At 39.5% G+C, this 8,648-nt stretch overlaps 1 protein-coding gene across 2 annotated transcripts in view; it reads right to left on the bottom strand.

The window, feature by feature from the left end:
• Nucleotides 1-6,184: 6,184 nt before the first annotated feature.
• ERMARD (ER membrane associated RNA degradation) overlaps nt 6,185-8,648 on the bottom strand; it is a 22,164-nt gene continuing 19,700 nt past the window's right edge. Inside the window, exons 19-21 of one of the 2 annotated variants that reach the window (XM_075495826.1) lie at nt 7,151-8,622; nt 6,821-6,889; nt 6,185-6,350 (exon numbers count right to left, since the gene is read on the bottom strand). The gene's annotated coding sequence lies outside the window, so the exon portion shown is untranslated. The remainder of the gene's footprint in view (nt 6,351-6,820; nt 6,890-7,150; nt 8,623-8,648) is intronic. The other variant, XM_075495827.1, reaches the window with a different exon arrangement.

Below are 8,648 nucleotides of genomic sequence, written 5' to 3'. Positions count from 1 at the left end.
AAGGGTGGGTGTCCGTCCCACTTGGAGTGAGCACCCGGCCCTGCATCTGCACATCCTCACTCATGTGGGAACACCTACCCCGGCTCGGGGCACCGGCGCACGGCAGCAGCAGACAAGGTCCATTACACATTCACCTTACCTGAGAGAAGGGTGCCGGCCTAAAATCGAAGACGCTTTAGAGGCTTTTACAGAACCAACACAAAATTCTTGTTTGTGCTTCTGCCCTGTGGGATAAAGTGATGGGAATTAAATTTGGGAATTTAATTAAATTTGAGATTTTAATGGCATGGGTTAGTGTAGTGAACTGGGTTGAAAATCTCATTGAGCTGGATTTTGAAAGAAACTTGGAATGTCTTCAAGACAAAACTTACGTGAAATGTCAAACCTCTGGCCAAAGGAAGAACTCTGTAAGGGCAGCATCAAACCCATGTGGATGAATGATCACCTCAAAAAGTGTATTGGATTAAGCAAAGATCATATAAATGCTGGAAGTTGGGACTGGCCTCTGAAGAAGTCACATTAGGGATGAGAAAGTGCGCCACCAAAGTTGAAATTATTCCAGTTGATCTGACCTCAACCTTACCCAAACAACCAAAGTAAAAAAAAAAAAAAAACATCAGGCATTAAATATAATGAAAACCATGGAAAATGAGGCTCTTCTGAAGTTAAAGACACGACAAATGTTCTAGCATGACCTGAAATCTAGATGGAGGCTTCACCACCAGGCCTTGTGAGGGAGGGTGATGTAAAAGGTGGAAGCAAAGGCAGGATGGCTAATGGGAAGGAGGCTGTGGAGTTGGAAGCCACTGCATCCTAACAAGCTGTGAACTAAAAAAGGGACTGAGTAGGCTCCATCTCAGGAGCCTGAAAAAAATGCATCATGTGAAGCTGTAAGATCAGTGGCAATATTTTTAACAAATATTTCAAGTGACGAAGGGGCAACGGAGATCTGAGTAAGTGCATGGCATTGTTCCAGAGTGAAAAACCAGACCCTGCATGCTGACTTAAGGAAGATCAAGAGGAAAAAGACCTATATTTATTAGATGATTACAGAATGACCAGGACCCATCAACAGGAGATGTTGCAAAGGCAGATGTGGTCCTAGTGTGTAGCATGTGAAGTAAAGCCAGTGCCGGCAGGCAGGCAGGCAGATATTTCTGCCGTTATGCTAGATGGTGGTAAAAACCTCATCTGCAAGACTGTGAGGGTTGTGCAAGACTGGTCCCATGGATGAGGAACTGAAACTAGAACAGGTGCAGGGAAAGGCTACTGAGTATATCCAGGAAATAACAAACCTATTTTATGAGGTTGAGCTTGTTTAGCCTAGCAATATGAAGACTGAGAAAGGATATGGTTCCTTATAAATACATCGAAGTGATGGGTAAACATTAGATAGAGAGAAGAGCTACCCAACAAGGGGACAGTACTGGCACAAAAACAAATGAATATGAATGGGCTGTGAAAAAAGTTGGATACTAGAAGAGGGTTTCTAAGCAACCTGAGTGAGGTTCTGATACAACAGTACAGCAAACAGAAGAGTAGGAGAGACAAATTATTTCTGGTATTTGATACAGCTGAAAAACATAGTGTGCAATCTGGTTGGCTGTAACAACAGCATACAGCACCTAGGAGGCCCCTTCTAGTCCCATCCTTGACATTTCTAAATGCTTTTTACTAATTGGAGGGAAAACTACATATACAAAGGTCAAACTCAGGATCTTTGGAAAATTTGGATAAAAACACCTGAATAAATAGAACTTATATTAGGCCAGTCTGTAAAAGTCAAAGGAAATGATAGCTTCCTCTTGATTGCTAACAGCTGCAGTCCCTGCCATCCAGCAAGGGTGTTGGCAAGTGAATCCCCACCATCACAGACCCACCGACGTACATGACCAGTGCACTCACACTCACACCCTGTTTCCTATGAGCCTGCAGAAGCCACAGCTATAGATCACCATGCTGCAGATGCAGGGATGCAGGGCTCCTTCCATCATATGTCCTGTCTTTCCCACAGACAGTACTGCACGTTGCTTGAATGTCAATGAAAATAAACTATCAAAATATCCATAGCATAGCTTTGACACAGTCCACGTTAAATTAATCTCCGTGAATCAAGAACATGTATTTGCAGAGGTGGTTGCTCACTCCTGATCTGTACATAGCATCACACAATGAAACTGAGAAATCCAGTTCAGTTCAGATGATTTATAATCTTACTTTGGCCATCCAGTCACAGCCACAGTGCAAATAATAAACAAAATGCAGTTGTAAAGCTCAGGTCCCTCTCCTGAGATTGGTAATGTCTCTCTTGCTTCAGCATATTAACCTGGTTTAAAGTAAGGGATGCCAAGAATCTCTGTTGGGCACTATCTCATATTACCTGGTACAGATAGTCAACCAAAAAAAAACCCCCGAGCAATAAACGCCCCTGGCTTTATACATATGCAAATTACATGGGAGATGTCAGCCAAAAAAAAAAGGAAGGAAGCAAGATTACAAATCAGGTTAAATTGGCCAGTATTTCTAGCATGAATAACAGACTGTAAATAAATAAACAACAATGGTGTGTGGTAAAGCTTTAAAGCTCTCAATGTGATTCCTCATGTCAAGCAACTACTGATTAATCTGAATAGAAATTAACAGCAAACTGGAAGATAATTGTGTAGCAGCTCTGTCCCTCCTGGATCCAGAGCGCAGGTGCTGGGCCACATCTGCCCCTGAGGACAGCACAGAGACCATTATTCTTAACCAGAAAACGCCCTGTCCCACTTTCACAGCAGAAGACTCAGGAGGACACAGAAATGCTATCAATTTGATGGCCATCAGTTCTGTAATCATCCCACAGCCATCTCCCTAGAGATGTATTTAGTATCAGATGCAGTTTTCAACCAAATAAATATTCCAGACTTCAGTGTTAATACACCATTAAAATGACACCATCATGCTACATGGAATACTATAAATTAGACCTCAAATATAACAGGCCAGACAGAAATAGCTATTACTCTCTCCCCTGCCCCACTTTCCCCATCTCCGCCTACCCTCCCAAAGAAAAATATTTCTAAAGGAAGCAGAAAAATTGCTTCCTTGTAACAATGCCTGTGACTTTGAGGTAGACAGTCTTTCTCTGCTGATGCAGGTCCCTAAATATCAAGAAATAAGCACCAAGAGGGTCATCCGCAGTATATTTTCAGTTCAGAGCGTGGTGTTGAAGAGGTGAGCTGGGTTTGCTTTATCTTCCCTCCTGCTTCTTTTTCCCCTCCCTCTTCCCTCACCTCATCTCTCCTTACCCCCTCCCTTTGGCGCTATATAAACCAGAGGGCAGGGCATCCAGCTGCTTCCCAGCAGAACAATGTTTGGGCAGAGTCCATGTTGACACAAGTGCATTATATCCTGAAGGGTCAACGGCAGCTTTTTTTTTTTTTCTTTTTTTTGGTTACTTTTTCTTTACCAACTGCATAGAATTAACCTTCCACTTTTGCACAGATGCCATTGGTCCAAAATTTATGAGCTCATCTAATTGACATCTCCTATCATTGTACTATCCTGCTGGTTTAAAAGTATTATTATTTTCCCATTAAAACAATTAGAAGCCCTCCCCTTCCTTAACATTTAATAAAAGTTACATGTAGAAGATGCACGTAGGACTGGTTAGACAACCAAGACCCCCTTGTCCCATCTTGGACTTTTCTGAGCAAAGATTATCTCAGCTAAAGGTCAAACACAAAACCACAGTATACCAGCCCATGGCCCAAATGCTGGCTAACTCGGTACCTCAACATCTACCCCCTTGCACAGTGGAGAGCTGTCCAAGGGCTTGGTATGCTGTACATAACCCCTCTACACAGCACACCTGTGCTACTCGGTCCTGTGGTCCTTAGGAATGGTACACGGGAGGGCCTACAGTGTACAGCCCGTTTGAGAAGTACCTTGGTAAATGCACCAACCTACAGCTCTGAAGGGGCAAAACAGCTTCAGTCACCTAGAGGCAACAGCCCAGCCAAAACACTCTGTTTGACTACTGTTTCTGGGAAGCAGAAACATTCCTCACCTTTTCAGAAAATGTCCCACTCCACAAAATGCATTTAAGGTGGAGTTTAGCTACTGGGGTTGCTTGCAGAGATGTGTATCAGACAGAATTCCACCTATTACACAAGGAAGTAGCATTACTAGTAAAGCTCCTCCCAAATTTGAGACTGACATTCTCAGGACAAGAGGCCTGTGATTCTTCTAGGTATTCTAGGCACATTTTCTCCACACCGTAAGTTTTTTTTCCAGTGTCAATATACTCCACAGTCTCTTAAAAATGGACTATCTGATGGTGCTTGAATTTTCCTTCTCTAATGAGATCTCTACTAAAATCAGCATAAGGAACTTCAGAAACACACCCTCACCCACCCCACTTCTAAATATTGACTGCATATCAATAGTTCAGTGTCCAAGCTTTTCAGATACAAAACAATCAAACAAATTAAAGGTTTTTGTTTTTTTTTTTTTTTTTTTTAAAGAAACTTCCACCATTCGTTTTTCCAGGCAAATTCTTTGTGTGTTTGCTCTTCCAAAACACAATGCTGTGGTATCTCAGAGTTTCTGAAGTGGCAGTGTAGGCACTGTACTCTTATGTTTCATTGAGTGCTCGTTCAAAACAGCTGTATGTTCTATATAAAACATGTTTACATAGTAAATGTACTTCCTGTAGACACAAAGAAATGTTAATGAATAACCATTCCTGCATTTCAAATTTTGCAGGGCTGTGGGAAGGATCAGTGCATGACACAATAGTTAATGTTCACCCACTTTCTGGCACATGAAATCTGTTACTACAACTAATCCCTTACAGAGAAAAGAAAACATGGAAAACAAACTGGTGCTGGCTGGTTCTACTACGTTTTTTTTTTTTTTTGTGGAGAAACTGTGAGATGCATATACATGGGAGAGGAACAGAGGAGGTATTCAGTGGAGAATGCCAGAAGGCATGGACTCCTTTTGGTAAGCAAGGCTGTTGGCTTTAATTGTATATACTGTCTTGGATTCTCACCTTCAGAAAAAATGCCAGTTTGATCTCACACAGTATTCACTACCCATATTTACATCCTATTGCCTGGGGCCCAGGGAAGGCAAACAACAGGCATTTTCCTTTCAGTCAATTTCTATCTGAAAATCTGTATGACTTAAAAGACTTCTTAAATAACAGATCTGCATTTATCCTTGAAAATTTTTAAAAAGCAAAAATCAGGTGATCTAACTATAGTGTTGCCCCTGAAAAAGCCTCAAAAAGAAAACTGATTTCTACTCTACGTGAAGTTCTTTCTGAACCACAAAAATATTAAAGAATTTGGTATGTGAAGCTGTGAAGTCCCACACATGATCCCCACTTCCCTGTGAAGTAAGCCGCTAAATTAATTAGGCTTTGCTATGCAGCAATTCTATCTGAAATACATAGCTCTTTCTTCCAATCCCCTGAAAATACGCAAGCCTGAAAAAGAAGCACAGATAGGAACCAATCCACTTCAAGGGAAACCCAAACAGCATGGGGCAGATCCTTAGTGGAGTAAACTTCACAGATCCTTAGTGGAGTAAACTTCACAGATCCGCACTGAAGTAGATGGGACAGGGATAGTTTATGCCAGCCAGGAATCTGCTCCGCATCTGCAGACCAATTATGAAAAAAAGGTGATACACCATACATGGACCAGATGCACTAATGTAGTATAAGGCAAAAACAAGCTCTGCTGGGGCTGTTCCAACATTTCTACACAAGATTTCACAGCGTACAAAAATTACTTCATGTGAACGAAAATTTTTTTTAACTGCAACCTCTCTGCATGGTTTGAAAGTGCTACTGTGGACAAGGCTTTCAAAGGCCACCCAACAAGCAATGCTCAACTATATCTTCTTCACAGGGTGGCATATGAATAGCACATTTCAGTTTTAACAGACTGAAAAATCATTACTACAGCAATAAGGCTGAGACCTCAGAGCAATTTTCTCAATAAACACTTTCCTTGACAATTATTATTTTTGTTCAAAAGATATAATTTGCTTTTGAGAAAAGATTTTTCGTGATATCACAGCAATTAACAAAGGACAATCTGGAATTCTTTATTTTAGGAATGGCAATACCTTATTATGTTTTGTAATAAACAATAATTTATTAAAATAAACTATTTATTAAATTCAAAGAACTCATTCTCTTAAACTACCTGAGGAGAGGGGGAGTTGATGAACTTCTAGCAAATTTGGAAAGTCCTCAGCAAGTAATGTGGTGAATGTGATGAACCTCTATCTAATTAATAAAATTCTGTTTGCAAAACATTTTTTCAGAGGTGTTCACTTTCTCCAGAAGTGATCTGAAACAAATGAGGAGAGAAAAAAGTTTCACCAGATGCAACGGCCACAATTAAATACACATATAACAAAGCTGATGAAATCAGAAGAAAATTTGATTTCTTCATACACATTCTAAGAAAAGAGAAGAAAGTAAATGTCAGGATGCAATGCTACTTTGCATTACCAAACACTGCCACCATGTGTTCACTTCAAAGACTATCAGGCTGCTTGAAAACAGCTAGATGATAAGTATTAAAAGATCAAGTAAATCAAATTTGTTGCTCTACCTCCTCAAGTAAAAAGTTTCTGTATAATGCAATAGTAATGACAACCTCAAAAAGGTTTTAAGTATTTTTAGCCACTTTTGTTGCATTTGTGTAAGAACACATGGTTCTGTATCATCATTGTGGAGAGTACTAACTAGAGAATGACAGAGAGAAAATAATGGAAAAATAATGGACAAGATTTGTTTCCACACACAGATGCCTACCATAATTGATGTTTCATTGTAGTTGTGCAGTGCCCACCTCACTAACCTTCTAGTTCATCTTGATGGTCCCTAGAAGATACCAAAACCCACAAATGTTCACACAACTACAACAGTTATTTCGGAGATTGGCTTTTCCTCAAATGTTTATGCATATGAACAAAAACATTCATATAATGATGGAGACAACGGATTCAGAGAACTTCCTACAATACTTATTTTTGCTAGTTCTAATGCAAGCAGCAAAGGATCTCTACTCTTACTTGAAAACTATATCCATTCCAATTTGAATTAAGAGCATTCAATTTCTTATTATTTAATACAATCTCTCACCTGAAAACTCCCCTTGAGGTGGAAGGCAAGCAGAGGAACTGCATCTCACTTCTGAAAATCTAAAATCACTAGAGATGCTCCTCTTCTAATTTAGATGGGATATTCAAGAAGATGTAAATGAATTCCAATAACTTAGCCAAAAAGATGTATACTTGATTTTCTTCCATGTTTTCAAGACTTCTGTCATAAATTCTTTGAGTCGGGATGCCTAACATTAGCTTGTAAGATCAGGAAGTTAGAAACAAATTCTCAGCTATTTTTAATTAATACACACACACATATAAATTGATTAACTGAACTCAGAAGAACTGACTGAAGAATCATCACTCCCTCATCAGCATTATCCAGGTAAACAAAATATTTCAACCACCTTCCTCAGAGGATGCTGCAGATTCCACATCTATGTCTGTATAGATTCAAATAGTGGATACTAACTCCAGGAAAATGCAGACCGCAGGGAGCAAGGCCAACAATTAAAACAGATGCAAGTAATACTTGGATGAAATACCACACTTGAAAGACAACATTCTTTGGTACAATTGTAGATATTTGAAATTTCAAGAATGAAAGAATTTTGAAAAAAAGACTGAACAACTACTTGAATGCTGAATGGATGACTATGCAGTTTTAGACAGCTCAGCTCCAGAATTAATTCCCTTCAGGACAACAAAAATCAGAGCACTTGCATTTAAACATGATGTGTTTTGTCAGCATTACTCATGCGTGTACCCACTGGATGTCTTTGGTTTTCCAAGCTTCTTTTGCTCTCAGGAATACTGAGTGTTCAGAGTCAAGATTCTTTCCAATATCTTGAAACTCCAAGTGACTCCAAACAGATGGCAAAGACGAATAACCGAAGTGGAGACGTCATTTCAAGTAACTGATAAAGGACAAACCCCATGATCTTTACCATGTCTCTTGCCATTTGTTCTTCAATGTGAATTGTAGAATATACACTTATTCTGCAGCTCTATTCTGCAAGTTTTTTAACAGCAGGAAGAAACCATAAGCCCTGCATGCAGCAAATGACAGCATTAAGTCAGAATAAATTGGACTGTCCCAGCCTGCTCCAGATTTGTCTAATGATAGATGGTAGCAGCGTTCCCACCAGAGAGCTTCAGAGGTACGAAAAACAAACTGGAAAAGCATCTTTGACAAAATTGCCAGAAGTCCATCATGTTTCTTACTGCAGACTTAAAGCAGCAAATCACATCTATGACACTAATAAGTAAAGGAGACATTGTCAATGTGCTCCATCTTAGGTAAAAGCATATGAAGAGAACAGCATGCAAGATCATTTTAGCAGAGTTTAAATATAGGAACAAAAGGAGAACTTATGTTGTTGAAAACATACATCTACGGTCTATAAAGTGCTTTTCAGTACACGAACATACTTTCAAAAGGAGAAAGCGTGTCAGCTGTTTATGTACTTTTAAACCATGACTATGTGTTTTCATTTCTTGATCTCTTTACTATAATAAATAATAAATATGTAAAG

This window comes from Mycteria americana, chromosome 3 (assembly GCF_035582795.1).
Source record: "Mycteria americana isolate JAX WOST 10 ecotype Jacksonville Zoo and Gardens chromosome 3, USCA_MyAme_1.0, whole genome shotgun sequence".
Lineage (NCBI taxonomy): Eukaryota > Metazoa > Chordata > Aves > Ciconiiformes > Ciconiidae > Mycteria > Mycteria americana.
This window is presented reverse-complemented; position numbering and strand designations above follow the sequence as displayed.